Consider the following 15,283-nt stretch of genomic DNA (forward strand, 5'->3'; position numbering starts at 1 on the left):
TAGATAGATATGTAATATATATATATATATAATTGTTCAAAATCTATTTCCATGTTATTCATATTTGCAATAGAGTGATCTTTTAATATCAAAGGCCTAATAATACCTCCATCAAAATATGTGACTGATCATGTTTTTCTTCTACATTTCTGTTCCCACAGTTCTTTCTCTGGATGTAGATAGTGTTCTTTCTCATAAGTTCCTCTAGATTGTCCTAGGTTATTGCATTGCTGCTAGTAGAAAAGTCTTGTGCCAAAATGTTATCAGTCTCTGTGTATAATGTTCTTCTGGTTCTGCTCCTTTTCCTCTGCATCAATTCCTGGAGGTCTTTGTAGCTGACTTAGAAATACTCCAGTTCATCTTTCCTGTCACCATAATAGTATTCTATCACCAATAGATACCACAATTTCTTCAGCCATTTCCCAATTGATGGACATCCCCTCATTTTCCAATTTTTTGCCACCACAAAAAGTGAGACTTGTAAAAATAAAAATAGCCAGTAATGAATGTTTGACAGAAGGGAGATAGAGAGAGAGTCTATGTGGTTACTCTATCTTCCAGCTCTCCCCTCAGGGCCAAATATGCAATGGGAGACTTTAAGGGGGTATCACCCCAAAACTGGGCAAACTGGATGGTCCTGCCACCCCAAAGGAGTTGGGGATGAGGCTTCCTTATGAGACAAAGTACCCAAATCCAATTCTGAATAAGGACAGTTTTTGCACAAACTTCCCCAGATCAGTTAATGTCATAGCAGGTGGTCTGGCCTCAAGATGGAGACAGTGTTATCAAGAATGTGTAGTGATCTTCTGAAACTTTAGGTCAAAGGAAGGAAATGAAGGTGATTGAGGTAGTAGGAGAAGAATGGAAGGGATGGCCAAATTTATGGAAGGAATGGACAAGGCAATATTTTGAATGGTAAGGACATGGATGAGGTACTGAGGAGAGGCAGCTGACACAGACTAAACACTCAAGCTAGAGATAGAGGATATTGGAGGGAAATAAGCTGAACCCTTCCAGGCAGGAAAGGTACTTCTATAGGCACAAGGAGTAGGGCCAGTCAGAAATGATTTAAATCTGACTTGAGGGCTTTCTTGTCAGTTTCTAAAATCCTCAAAGGAGGAGTTTCAAGGCTCCTCCCTGTCACTGCAACTGACGAGGATCCAGGAGGAAGTATTGGCAACTACTTCCTCCCAAGATGGATGCCTCCAGTTCCCTCAAGAAATAAAAGAGAATAATTCATTCCCCTTCAACCCCTGCCTAAATCTTCAACACAATGATTCACCAGAGGGTTTGATTAGGTAACAAGGGGATTTATTAATGTTCAAGGTTAGTCAGAGGGAGAGAAGAGTTTAGGGTTTCTGACAGCCACTAGGGAGAAACTCAAGATGTGGGAGGGTCACAGGAATGGGTTAGACTGAGAGAGAACCTGCTCTCTCAGCCAGGGAAGATTTGGCTGCTTTTAAAGTAGAGGGTATACTAAATCAATAAAGTAAGGGATAGTTTAATTCAAGGATGTCCTACTTGCCTATACAGAAACTAAACCCACAAAGTCATTTCACTAAAATCCAAAAGCCACCCTTCCTCCCAGAGTCCACAGGAAAACAGGAAAGGTAACAGGGGTATAGTATGGAGAAGGTCAGGGAGAGGTCCAGAGAAAATTAGCTAAGTTGAAATTGTCCAGAGACAAGGCACAGGCCAAAAGCAAAGCCAAAGCCAAAGGCAGAGCTCTAGTTGAGAAGAGCTTCCACTCTTCTCAAGCCTCAGAAACCAACTGAAATTTCTCACATGATTCTAAGACTTAACTGCTAGAAGTTTTCAGTTAACTTTTGCAAGGGCAAAAGCCTTTATTGCATCTTTGCATTACAACAGCCAGACCAAGTGTGGTTCCCCTCTCCCTCATTGTCTCTCAGGCACTCTGGAATGCTATCTGAATGATGGATGACATTTATCATGAACAATTCAGGGATTAGAGAAAGGGAAGAGGGATTTTGGGGTGCCCTCTTCACTATTCCTATGTGGTCCATCTTATGCCCCTCCTCCCTCCAAAATAATAAATCCTTATCTTGTCTTATCACTATACCAATTGTCTATCTATTCCTATTCTAAGATGGGTTTTGGAGAGGTTGGTAGGGGGATGAGGGTTCCAATTTATATAAGAATATTTACAGGATTTAAAACAATTTTGTAACAAGAAAAGTTTTTTTTTTTCCATTGAACACAATGTCTAAGTTTACAGTGTTACAATTTTCTTATCTTTAAACTCTTCTAAGTTATTATTTAACCCATCTAAGATTTTAACAGAATTTTAACTTGTTTCTACTTTTAATGTATGTCTTTCAAATAATACAATACAACCATCTTATTATTCCTAGCTGTTATCAAATTATGTTTAAAATACCTATGTTTTAAATGCAATGTTAGTTTTTATAGAGAGAATCTATTTTAGTATGTCCCTATTCTTACTTATCTATTGTGATAATTAGATTAAGTCTGCACTGCCCATCTAGGATTTAATCACCAAAGGTTACAGCACCTTCCAATTCTGGGAGGTCCTAACCCATGTGTGCTAGAGTGAGTAACTAATTAGAATCAACTGACCTTCCCCTATGCTTTCTATGAGAAAGTATCTATTGTGATTGGACACACAGGCTAGGGGAAGGCACTGGAATATGTGACCCCTTTAAAAGAGGAAGTTGAGTGAGTGAAGTTGCTTCTGGTTTGGTGAAGGAGACCTGAGGGAGATTTGCTGATTTGTGACTGAGACTGTTTCACATGGTGAGTCTAAAGACTGAATCTTCCTGACTTCTATTGAGAAACTTCTTTTTATAGACTCTTTGAATGAAGTTTGCTCCATTCACCTCCAGGGTTCAGGTCCTTTAACCCTCAGCTGAGGGTTAAGATCTACCTGGATTCATTAGTGAGATAGATTCTTATTTTCTTCCTCTCTCTTCTCTCATGTAAATAAACTTCCATAAAAGTAAATTTTGATTTGAGATTATTCTTAATTGAGGATTGATAATAGTTCAATCCTCTGGTGACCATCTTTAATATATTGAACCCATAAAACCCCTTTTTCACACTTACACTATGCAACAACACATATATTTTATTCTTATGCTTTCCCCTGCACTAGCTCGCTAAAATTTTTTTGAACTTCCCTAGCACTTTCTGAACTTTCCCTATGTCTAACGTCCAAATTATTTGCTAAATTCTTAGTATGCTACAGTATCTACAAGGTTAGGGACTAGTATTTACAATTCAACTCTACTTTTCTAACCTGTGTTACAGGTATATATAAAATTTACATTATTTACACAATTATACATTTGTACAAGCATTAGTTCTGCATATCAATGTTAACCAGACAAGAAAATCACTTGATCTTCTTATGTGGCCAAAACTTTATTGAACTTGTAACTATTTACATTATAGACATGTATACATTTTGTATTTACACAATCTTCAGACATTTGCTTATTTATATGAGGTCTCAACTAGATATTAATTTTGTGCTGTGTTTTATGTTCTCTTTATGTACTGTGCATGCAAAATATTCTTGTTTTCAAAGTTGTCAATTTCCTTCAAGTTGTCTGTAAATTTCTCTTGTATCTTGACTATGTACTGTGGTTGCATTTTCTCTAAAGTGTGAAGTTAATTTTTTTTTGTGTTATTGCCGCATCATAGTCTTATATAAACAATTTCCTTTTTTTCCTCTTCTTTGGGCAATTGTCCATTTTTGCAAAGTTCAAAAGTTTTTTTCATAATGTCTTTTCAAGTACTATTTTCTTGCATCTTTCTTCTTGGTGATTTTCCATATTTCCTTTTCTTCTCTTGATTCTTTTCCTTGTCTCTGTTTCTCTGTCACATATTGTCTGTTGTCATACATATTGTTAGATGGGCTCTATAGTCTGGATGCAAGAACAATGTGGATTGTGATGCTTTGTCATTGATGTCAATGAATTGTTTGTGTGTATGTTATATGCACTTTCAGATGTTTTTCAATGATTTTGTGTTTTGCAATAACTTACCTAGGTTTGGGGGATCAATATCCACTTACATAATCTTTCCTTTTGGAGGGGTAATGTTCTTTATTAGTGTAACTAGCAATCCAATATTGCTTTGATTTCCTTTCATATATTGTTTTTATTGCTACAGTCTACCCTACATTTTTTTAATCCTTCTGCATTTAGGCTTGTCTTTAGGTGTTGCATATTTTTGATGGATAAGTCATCCAGTATAAATGTTATGTCTTAAGCATTTAGAGTACTCTCCAGGTGGAGGCATTTCTGAAGTAACACGTTTGGAATTTTTTATGTTTTTGAATCAAAGTTTTTCTTAAAGATTTTTTGGCTTAAAGCCTTTTACTGTTGGGTTTAAGTTTGAATGTCCTAATATGTCAATACAATTCTTTTTCTCTGTTAACCATTTCATGTGCCAACTCTCTTGGAGGTTTGCTTGTTTTAGTGCTTAAGGATAATTATCTTTCCTTCCTGATGGTCTTTCTTATAAGTTGTTTTGTGGTTTCTTTCATATCATTTCCTGTCTGTGTGGGAAACTGCTCAGAACACCTATTTAAGCTTATCTCTTGAACTATTGCATTTGGATTTGTCATTATTTGATATTTTTGTGTATGTTCTATCTTTATGCTGTGTTCTTTATATCTGGAATGTTCTTGTCATTAAGTGTTGAGGATTTTAAGTTTAAATCTGTCGTTACTGGTACTTTGCATGTTGCAATTTCCCTATCATTTGTTAGTGCTATAGTCATTTTGTTTGGTTTAGTCTGGCGTACATGCATTGACGTGTTCTCTTATGAGTTTCTGAGGCTCTGAGACTGTTTTCCTGGTTAAATCTGCTAGAAGTTTAGATATTAGACTATACCCAGGAACCCATTGCCTACAGAACCCTGTTACTCCTAAGATTTCCCATAGTTGCTTTTTGTTTGGCTTGCCAAAATCATAAGAATAAAAAGAGCCAGTTCTCAATGGTTGATAGAGGGGGGATAGAGAAAGGCTGTATGGTGAGTCTCTCTTCTCACTCTCCCCTGGGGCTGAATATACACTGGGGGACTTTAAAGGGGGTGTCACCCCAAAACTGTGTGACCTGGATGGTTGTGCTGCCCCACAGGAGTTGGGGGCGAGACTTCCCTAGAAGATGAGGTATATGGTACCCAAATCCAATTCTGAATAAGGAAAAGGTTCCCACAAATCTCTCCCCAATAAGTTACTTTCACAGCGGGTGGTATGGCCTCAAGATGGGAATATCCAGACCAAGCTGTGGTTCCCCTCTCCCTCGTTGTCTTTCAGGCACTCTGGAATGCTATCTGACTGATGAATAGCTTTTATTATTTGCAATTCAGGGATTGGGGAAATGAGTAAAGGGCAAAGGGATTTTGGGGTGCCCTCTTCACTATTCCTATGTGGTCCATCACTTATGTGGGGAATCAATGTTTCCCACTTCTAAGCTTCTCCCCCATCATCCTTTCTCCTTCTATTTCTATTTCTCTGTTTCTATCCTTTACTATAATTGTAAGTTTTGACTGAAAGCGGGTCTCTCAGTAGGGTTGGGTAATGGGAGAAGGAGACTAAGATATCACTGCCAAAATGGAGTCCAAAAACTTAGCTCACTTGATGGTTGAAGACTTAATGGGTGAGATGCGATGGAATGGCTTTGATCAGGAAATCCAGATTTCTATTTCCAAGAGGAAGATCCTCAGGAAGCCCTCAGGACTAGATCTGACCTGAGATGTCCACCTCCTCTTTCCTCCCAGTCCTCTGCCTGAAGACATCTCCTCTTCCTCCTCTTCCTCAGAGAAATTCCCAGAATTCCTCTCTGGTCTCAATTGTCAGCAACTCTTTATCTAACTCCTTTTGTCCCATCCCCCTTGCACAAATCCCATTCTTATAGACTATAAATATTTTTGTACAAATATTTTTCCTTATTATCTTTTTTGGGTACAAACCCAGAAGTCATGTGGCTGGATCAAAGAGAGGGCAAGCAGTCTTTTAAAGCCCTTTGAGCATAATTCCAAATTGTCATCCAGAATGTTTGGACCAATTCACAGTTAATTTGTCATGTATTCATGTCCCAATTTTGCCACAAGGAATGATTCGATATTTTAAAATAAAAAAAAACCTACTAGCAAAATTGACCATAGCAATAATACCAACAGGAAAATATATAATTTCAATAAAAGAAATAAAAAGTTTTTGAAAAATACAGTTCCCATTCTTTTGAAGACACTAGAAAATATTTGAATAAATGGAACATAACTCAAAATGATTCATAGCATCCATCTAAAACCACCAGTAAACATTATCTCCAATGGGGTTAATCTAGAAGCTGAGTGAAACAAGTATAACTCTTATCACCACTACTATTCAATACAGTAGTAGAAATACTAGCTATAGCAATAAGAGAAAAAGAAAACATTGAAGCAATTAGGATAGGCAATGAGAACATAAAATGTTATTGCTCTTTGAAGATGATATGATAGTATACATGAGGAATCCTACAGAATCAACAAAAAAAAAACTAATCAAAACAACTAACAACTTAAGTAAAGTTTCAGAATTTAGAATAAGCCCACATAAATAATTAACATTTCTCTATATTACCAATAAAGTAAGAGACACAGAAATCCTATTAAAATTAACCATAGACAATAAAATACCTGGGAATATATCTGCCAAGACCAACCAAGGACCTAAATGATCATATCTACAAATTGCTTTTCACACAAATGAAATCAGATCTAAACAAATGAAAAAGCATTACTTATTCATAGTTAGGTAAAGTCAATGTAAAGAAAATGATAATTCTTCCTAATTTAGTTTATTCATTTAGTGCTTATAAGATTACAAAGTATTCACCAATTGTTAAATTGTCAAAGGATATGAAGAGGCAATTTTCAGATGAATAAATTAAAATTATCTTTAGCCATATTAAAATTGATCTGAATCATTATTAACTAGAGATATGCAAATTAAAACAACTTTGAGGTTCCATCTCACACCCAACCAGCCTGGATAACTTGATAAAAAATAATAAAGTGATTAATGTTAGAGGGGATGTATAAAAATCTGGACACTAATATACTGTTGGTGGAGTTGTAAACTGATCTAACCATTTTGGAGAATCTTGAACCATGCCCAAAGGACCATCAAACTGTGTATATCCTTTGACACAGTAATACCACTAATAGGTCAGTATCCCCTAAATATTAAAGCTGCAGGAAAAGAGTCTACCTATACAAAAATATTTATAGGAGCTCTTTTTGTTGTGGCAACAAACTGGAAACAGAAGGGGTGTCCATCAAATAAGAAATGGCTGAAAAAATATTGGTAAAATATTGTAATAGAATATTATTGTACCATAAGAAATTGCAAATAAGGTGATCACAAAACATCTTCAAAAGGCTTATATGAAATGATACAAAGTGAAGTGAGAAGAACCAGATGAATGTTGTACACAGTAATAACAATAATGTATGATGATATCTGCAAATGACTTAACTAATATCATCAAGGCAGGGATCTAAGACAATTACAAGGGACTCATGATGAAGGAATAGATGGCATCTAAATGTAAATTAAAACATACCATTCTTCACTTTATTTCCTCCATGAATTTTTCTCTAGTGTAAGCAATATGTGTCTTGTTTCACAGCATGATGAACATGAAAATGTGTATTATATAATGCAAATGCAACTTATATCACCTTATCTGCCTTCTTGGAGAGGAGCAGTGGTGGTGGAATACAGGGAAAGAACATGGATTGCAAAATGCCAGAAAATGAATATTAAAAATTATATGGACATGTAAAGTGGAAAAATAATAAAAAATGAGTTACTGAAGGCTTCCTATAAAGGTGAGATTTTAGTTGCAACTTGAAGGAAGGCAATAGGTCATATTCCCAGAAAAGGAGGGAAATTATTCTAGGCATAGAATGAATCAGAGAGAATTCCTGGAGCCCAAAGGATTATTTTTTTCCTGGACAGCCTAGAGGCCAGTGTCACTGGATAGAAAAATATGCATTATGAAGTAAAGTGCAAGAAGATTATGAAGGTAAAAAAATGGCTAGGTTAGGAAGGTCTCTGAATACAGAGTCTTTTGTGTTTTTTCCTGAAGGCAATAGAAAGTCACTGAAGCTCATTGAATAAAGAAAGTGATATTAGCAGACCTAGTTTTTAGGAAAACCACTTTATTTCCTGAATGAATAATGGATTGAAGTAGGGAGAGACTAGAAGAGGAGATTCACCAGCAGGCTACTACAGTAATCAAGGTGTAAGGTGATGTGAGGTAAAACTGAAGGGAGGAAGGTAGAAGGATTGGAGGAATGGGAGAAAGGAGAGAGGAAGGTAGAGAGGAAGGGAAAAGAAGGTAGTGGGGAAGGGAGAAATTGACCAGAGCCTTTCAGGGGCTCCAGTAAATGATCAGAGAGCAACTTTAGGGTTTTGAATAACTGAGTTTTATTTAGATTAGGAAGGGGAAGGTCTAGGGAAAACTAGGAGGTAAGAAGAAAGGGGAAAAGGCACCAAGAGAGAGATCAGGGTCTGAGAGCCTCTGGGCTCAAGAGAGTGGAGCTTCCAGCATAGAGAGTCTTCCAAGGTCAAGAGAGCTAAAAGGCACCAAACTTTCCCTTTTATATTTTCCCTGACACCTCCCACAAAGGAAGTGGGAGGTGTCAGGGGAAGTGTAACAGAGAGAGTCCTGGGAGTTGTAGTCTTCCAGGGCTTATAACAATTTCAAATGACACATTCCCCACTGTGATCCTTTGGAAGACCAATCTCCCCAATGGATCATAACAAACATAAATACATTTACAATTACAATAAATAATTGGTGTATGATCAATACAAGGGGAGAAAGGTAACACTTTTTACAATATAAAGAAATCAAATGGCACTTCTTTTACAAAAATATTCAGGGGGCAGTCCCATTTTTCACAACAAAAGAGATACATACATACATACATACATACGAACAAATGCATTTAAACAAAGCAGATGAATTTAACAAAACAAACAAATTTTAAAACAGACAAATGAATTTGAAAACCCCCCAAAGTTCAAAATTTTGTGCATCCAGGTGCTCTCTTAGGCTCCCGGATCAGCATATGTTCTCAATGTGGTCTCCACTGGCATCTCCATTTCAATTCCAGGAGGCAGTAAACTTCTTTTCTAAAACAACCTAAATTCTCCATGTGAAATAAAAACACATTCCTCCCCTGAGGAGGATAGAAAGAAACAATGAAATCACACAGGGAAAACATGGCTGAGGCATGAGGCATATGAATCACTGCCAATCAAAATCATCAGAAAAAGATAGCACAAAAATAAGCCAAATAACTATTGGATGAAGATTTTTAAACATCTAATTCTAAATTTTATATGGAAAAAGTTCTAAATAAGAAAAAAATAAAATCACGCTAGGTCTTTGAATAATGTCCAATTAAAGTAACCCATGTCCAGTATCATGCACTTACCCGCTTAGCAGCCAGGACTATAGTCAACCAACATAGTAAGAAAGTTAGGAAAGAGGGACAAGACTTGTATTTATTAGTCTAATATTACATTGTTTCTTCTTTTCTTCTTTCGTCATTTCTTCTCAAGGATATAATATGGAGTCAGAACAGCCAATTCTTAGGGACTTGACATAAATTTTCACAAAAGTGTGGTTTGAAGAGTCCTACATCTTAATATATGTTAAGCTTCACAACCTCGATTCTCACACTAGGTTCAAGTCCTTTTTATTGGCATAGAAGTCTTAGCAATCCTAGCAGTATTGGTTTCTCTTTTTGACCTTTGTATTCTTTCCGCGTCATGCAGGTTAGATTTGTTCTTCTTTGGCACTATATATATATATCTGTGCTTATTTAGCACTGTATTGATGAAATCTGTGCTCCATTGTTGATCTCATTTCTTTGAATGAGACATATGTACTAAGTTCCAGAATAGCAAAATACCAATGGCGGTTTCAGTAGTCTAAGGCTTTTGGGTAGGCAGTTACAGTTAGAACTAAAGGGTATATTAAACCTACACTAATCTAATAATCAAAACCTTTTTTAATTTAGATAACACGTGCTTCAAATACATAAATTTCACATGCAATTATAAAAAATGTGCTAAAATTTCAAAACATATACATGTATACATGTCCTATATATCTCCTATAGTTAGTGACAATGAGAGAAAAAATAGATATGCATATATATGTTGCAATTCATGTCACTTAAAACGGGGTAGAATATAAAGTTTCTTACCCAAGAATTTAGATGCATTTACTTTTAGCTTAGCCACGATCCACAGTGTGAGTGCAAATGTGGTAAAAAAATGGTGTATAAATGCAATAATACATTTAAGAAAATACAAAAGTTTCACAAGAAGCACAAAATGCACAATTCAATTCAATAGAGGTAATATATGTTCAAATACAGTGAAACAACCGCAATAACAAAACGAAAAGGAAAAAAAACAAAGTACAGACACAGCAAGTCAAAAATACAATCAATAGTCAATTTCAGTACAGGTCTCCTTCAAGGTAATATATGTTCAAATCTTTCAAATACACAAAATACAAGTCTTCCAAATTATCAATACAAAGGCACATGAAAAATACCGGATGGTACAAATAAAGTTAAGGGGGTAGACAAGAACTGCATTGTGAAATTCTGCTTCTTCTTCTTTTGCTATATTTAAGGGGAGACAAAATTGAAGAGGGTTAATAGCAAAAAAAACCCAACAAAAACAATAGAGTTTGACAGAATTTAAGGGGCACCTTCTTCTGCCGCATGTGGAGGAGCAGTAGCACCCTGTTTGGAATAGTGCATGGACAAGCTCCACTTTGGAGATACTGTTTGGGGATCATTTGTTGTGGGTTATCTGCCAGTTCATCAGTCCTGAAATTGTGATTCCTATAGTTATTGTTTCTGAAATTAGTATTGTTTCTGTAGTTGTTGTAGTTGTTATTATTATTCCTAATTATCTGTAACATATTCCTGCAATTCATCATTAAGTGGTCCTTCTTGTTTCAGAAGTGGCAGATCAGAGATTGATAGTTAGACTCTCAGAGAGGAACAAGTGGTATTGGTGTATTTTCATGCCCTCTTTCCTGCTTTTCTATTTTATTTAGCAATGATTTCAGTTCTTTTTGTATGGTATCTAATAGGTCATTAGTTTGTACCTTTGACTCTTCATGTCCTTTAGTGACATATACAACTATTTTCCTTAATTCATCCAGATCCATTTCTGGTCATTTGGGACAATGCATCTTAAAGTAATCCTGGACAACTCTGCTAGAATTATTTACAAATTGTCACCTTATTTGTCATATTCCATGCTCTGTTGATAAATCTAAGTCCAAATATCTAGTTACCAATTCAATAAGCCTGTCCATAAACTGAGAGGGAGTTTCATCATCATTTTGTGTTAGACAATCAAATTTTGTCCAGTTGTCTGGACATTCTGCACATTCTTTCAATGCTTTTAATATTGTAGCACTAGCATTATTTAACTGCAAATATTCCTCTGATTTGTTATAATCCCAATGTGGATCCTTACATGGCCAGTGTGCTGCATTTTGTCTTCAGGCCTTATTTACGTGAGAGATGATTTTGTTTGTTTGTCTTTCAGGAAGATCTTGAGTAATTTTTCCACATCCTTCTGAAAAGGATTGTATTGGAAAAATATGTCTCCCATCCTTTTCATTTTCAGTTTTTCATTTTCAGCTATGAGTTCATCATTATAATTTGGAACTCTTTCTTTAAATTCTTTGATCTCTTGAGGAGTGAGTGGAGTATGTTGTGTTAAAATTATCACATCTCCAGATCTGTCTAATGTAGGCACTTCCCTTAAGGGGAAAAGGTCATCACAGAAATTAGAATCAGAATAAGAATCATAGCATGGTTTTGGTTTCTTTTTAGTTGTTTTGGTGCTTACCATGGCAGAACAGATCTTTTTAGGTGTTTGCATGCTTTCCATGGCATGGATAGGAACTGATTCAGTCTCAGTTGGGGTTGGTTGTGGGTTGGGAGAAGGGCAGTAGAGGACAGGGTGTCAGGAGAAGTAGCAGAGGAGGGAGGGTTGGCCAGGAAATTCACAAGATGAGACAGGAGTTTTGTTACGTCTGTCTCCTCTATCTCAGGAGAAATAGGAGAAATAGAACTTTCCTCTCTGAGTGTTTCAGGAACAGCCTCGCTAAATTTGGAATCAGATTTTAGAATTGGATTCTCCTTTTCCAATGCATTGTGCATAGTGTATTTGAAATTGTCCAATTTGATTTGTTCTGCTGCTTGGATGTTAGCTTGCATTTTCCTATTTGCAGTTTTTTGCATCATCATATTGAAAATCAAGAAAACAAGATTTGCTAGCAGCATCAGAAGGAGGCAGCAGCCCAATTTGGCAAAATCCAAAAGATTTTCCTTTATAGAAGCAAAAGTTTGGGGAGGCTTCTATTTGTTTATTTAATTAGCTAGCCTTTTTTTAAAAAAAAAAGCCAATTCAATTGGCTTTAATTCTAATTATTTTTGTATTTAACTGTTTGTTCTTATTTATGGATTCATCTGTTTGTTTTTAATTATTTATTATTTTAAATGTATTATTATCAGTGCTATCCTTGGTGCTGCCCTCCAATGGCAGAAAGGTAGCACTGCATCTTAGCAGAAAAAAAGGGAGGGGGGAGCACATGCTCAGTGCTGGCCTGTAGTGGCCAAGGTAGTATTGCAGCTCAGTAAGGAGAAGGGAGGGGGGACCATTGAAATGGATGAAAGCTGAGATGAAAGCCATCAGACTGATAAGCAAGGTAAGTGGGTTTTTTAATGTTTGGGATTTTATTATTGCCTTTTAAAAGGCAAAATCTCTCCAAAGGGAGAGATTGAAGCTAGTAGGGGAGTAAAAGGTAGAGAGGGATCTGGGTTTTTTTGCCAGCTGACTGCTGGGGGCAGATCTTGCCTTCCTGCCATTGGCAGACCCCTTGCTAGGCTTTTTGCCACTGGCTGGGTTTTTTCCTAGGGGAATGGGGTTTTTTGGTTTTGTTTTGATTTGTTTTGTTTTTAGGGTTTAGAATACCTAGGTTTTATTTTGATTAGGAAATGGAAGGTCTAGGGAAAAGTAGGAGGTAGACAGAAAGGGAAAAAGGCTCCGAGAGAGATCAGGGTCTCAGGGTAGAGAACAGAGCTTGTAGAGTCTAGAGTGCTTCCAAGGTCGAGAGCTAGTGAAAACTCAGGGTAGAGAGAGCTCCAGGGTAGAGAGAAAGCTGCTTCCAGGTTTGAGAGAGCTAAAAGGCACCAAACTTTCCCTTTTATACTTTCCCTGACATCTCCCACAAAGAAAGTGGGAGTTGTCAGGGGAAGTTGTAATAGAAAGAGTCCTAGGAGTTGTAGTCTTCCAGGGCTTATAACAATTTCAATTGACACAGTAGTGAAGTTTCTGCCCTAAAATGGTAGTTTCAAAGAAAAAAAAGAGGGTATATTCAAGAGATGTTGCATAGGTAAAGTCAGCCTTGGCAAATTCTTGAATGGAGAAGAGGTGAGAGAGTGATGAATCAAGGATGAAAAATGGTATTAGGAGTTTGAAATCCTGGGAGGGTGTTATTATTCTCTATTACAATAGGAAAGATGATAGGGGAAGGCATAAGGGGAAAGATTGTGTAGCTTTAGGCATGTTGTGTTTATGGTATCTATTGGACCTCCTGTTTGAGATATCTAAAAGGCAAATGGAGATGCAAACTTGGAGGTCATCAGAGAGTTTGGGGCATGGCAGATAGATTTGTGAGTCATTATTATAAAAATATTAATTAAATCCATGAGAACTGATCAGATCACCAAGTGAAGTAATATAGAGGAAGAGGAGAGGGCTCAAGAGAGAACCCTGAGGGACACCTATATTTAGAGAGCAAGTATCCACAATTGGAAAGCCTATCTTATCCCTCACTCACCTCTTAGATGACCTCATTTTCATATCAGCATCTTCATTTCAGGCATTTCAAACCAGATATCCAGTTACCTTCTTAAACTTGAACTCATTTTTCTTATCTTCATGGACCCTCAGTCATGCAAACTAGATATTATCTCAAATCCTCACCATCACTCATTCATCATATCCAATCTAACATCTCTCGCATATACAATGTAATTTCCTTTGGCACTGTTATCATGTTAGTACAAGAAATTATCATCCTATGTCTGGGCCACTGCAATAGCCTGCTGGAGTGTCTACTTGATTCCAATCTTTCCCCATGTAAGTTTTGAAATTAATATTAAATGCCTCCAAATTATGATATTTATAAGGATTTTATTTAAAGCCCTGGGGAAGAATCCTAACTCACCCTTCACCACGGAGCCTCCTCTCCAAAAAGCCCCCAACACCATGCCCACCAAGACCATATCAAAAACAGCCCGCGAAACTCATAACCAATAGGAAAAAGGCTTAAGGGATCATGGGTATGGTGAAAGGGAGTCTGTGTAATGTAGTTTTAAAGGGGATACAAGGTCTTTTCAACTTTACATTCCCCCCTGTGATCCTTTGGAAGACAAGTCTCCCCAATGGATCATGAAAACATAATCAAATTAAAGTTTACAATAATTCAGAGATAAAAGGGAAATAAAAGGGAGAAAGAACAAAACCAATGTTCGGTGCATTGACAAGGGCAGTTCCCTTTTTCTGGCATAAACTGTCCATTCAAAATAAATACATTCAACCCTCCCCCCAAGTTTAAATTCGCCATGTCTCAAAATTCACTCTGGATCTTTTGTAGCAGTGTGTGGTCAACTTTACACCCACACCAATCCATCCTCCATTTATCCAAGAAAGTTATTTTCCTCAATCACAGGGCCAACAATGTTACCCAAACTACTAAATTTACTAATACATCACCACCAGGATCAATTAATAAAATCATCTGGCATTTAAAGCCTTTCATATGCTAACTTCCTCTTAACTTTATAGAATTTTTAGTCCTTACTATCCAACTAATACTCTTCAATTGAGTGACACTGGGCTTCTTGCAGTTCCATGAACAAAACACTTCATCTCCCAACTCCAGGCATTTTCTTTGTCCTCCTCATCTTGAACACTCTCCTTCTTAACCTCTACCTCTGGCCTCCCTCAATTCCTTCCATTCTCAAAGAAAACCCTATCTTCTATAGAAAGCCTTTCCCCAGTCCCTTTGAATTTGAATGCCTTCCTTCTCTTAAGTATTTACTATTTATCCTTTATATAGCTTATCCATGAATATATATTTGCTTATTGTTTCCCCCATGAGCTTGTGCACATGAGAACTTTTAA

The sequence above is a fragment of the Gracilinanus agilis genome, chromosome 6 (genome assembly GCF_016433145.1).
Source record: "Gracilinanus agilis isolate LMUSP501 chromosome 6, AgileGrace, whole genome shotgun sequence".
Taxonomy (NCBI): domain Eukaryota; kingdom Metazoa; phylum Chordata; class Mammalia; order Didelphimorphia; family Didelphidae; genus Gracilinanus; species Gracilinanus agilis.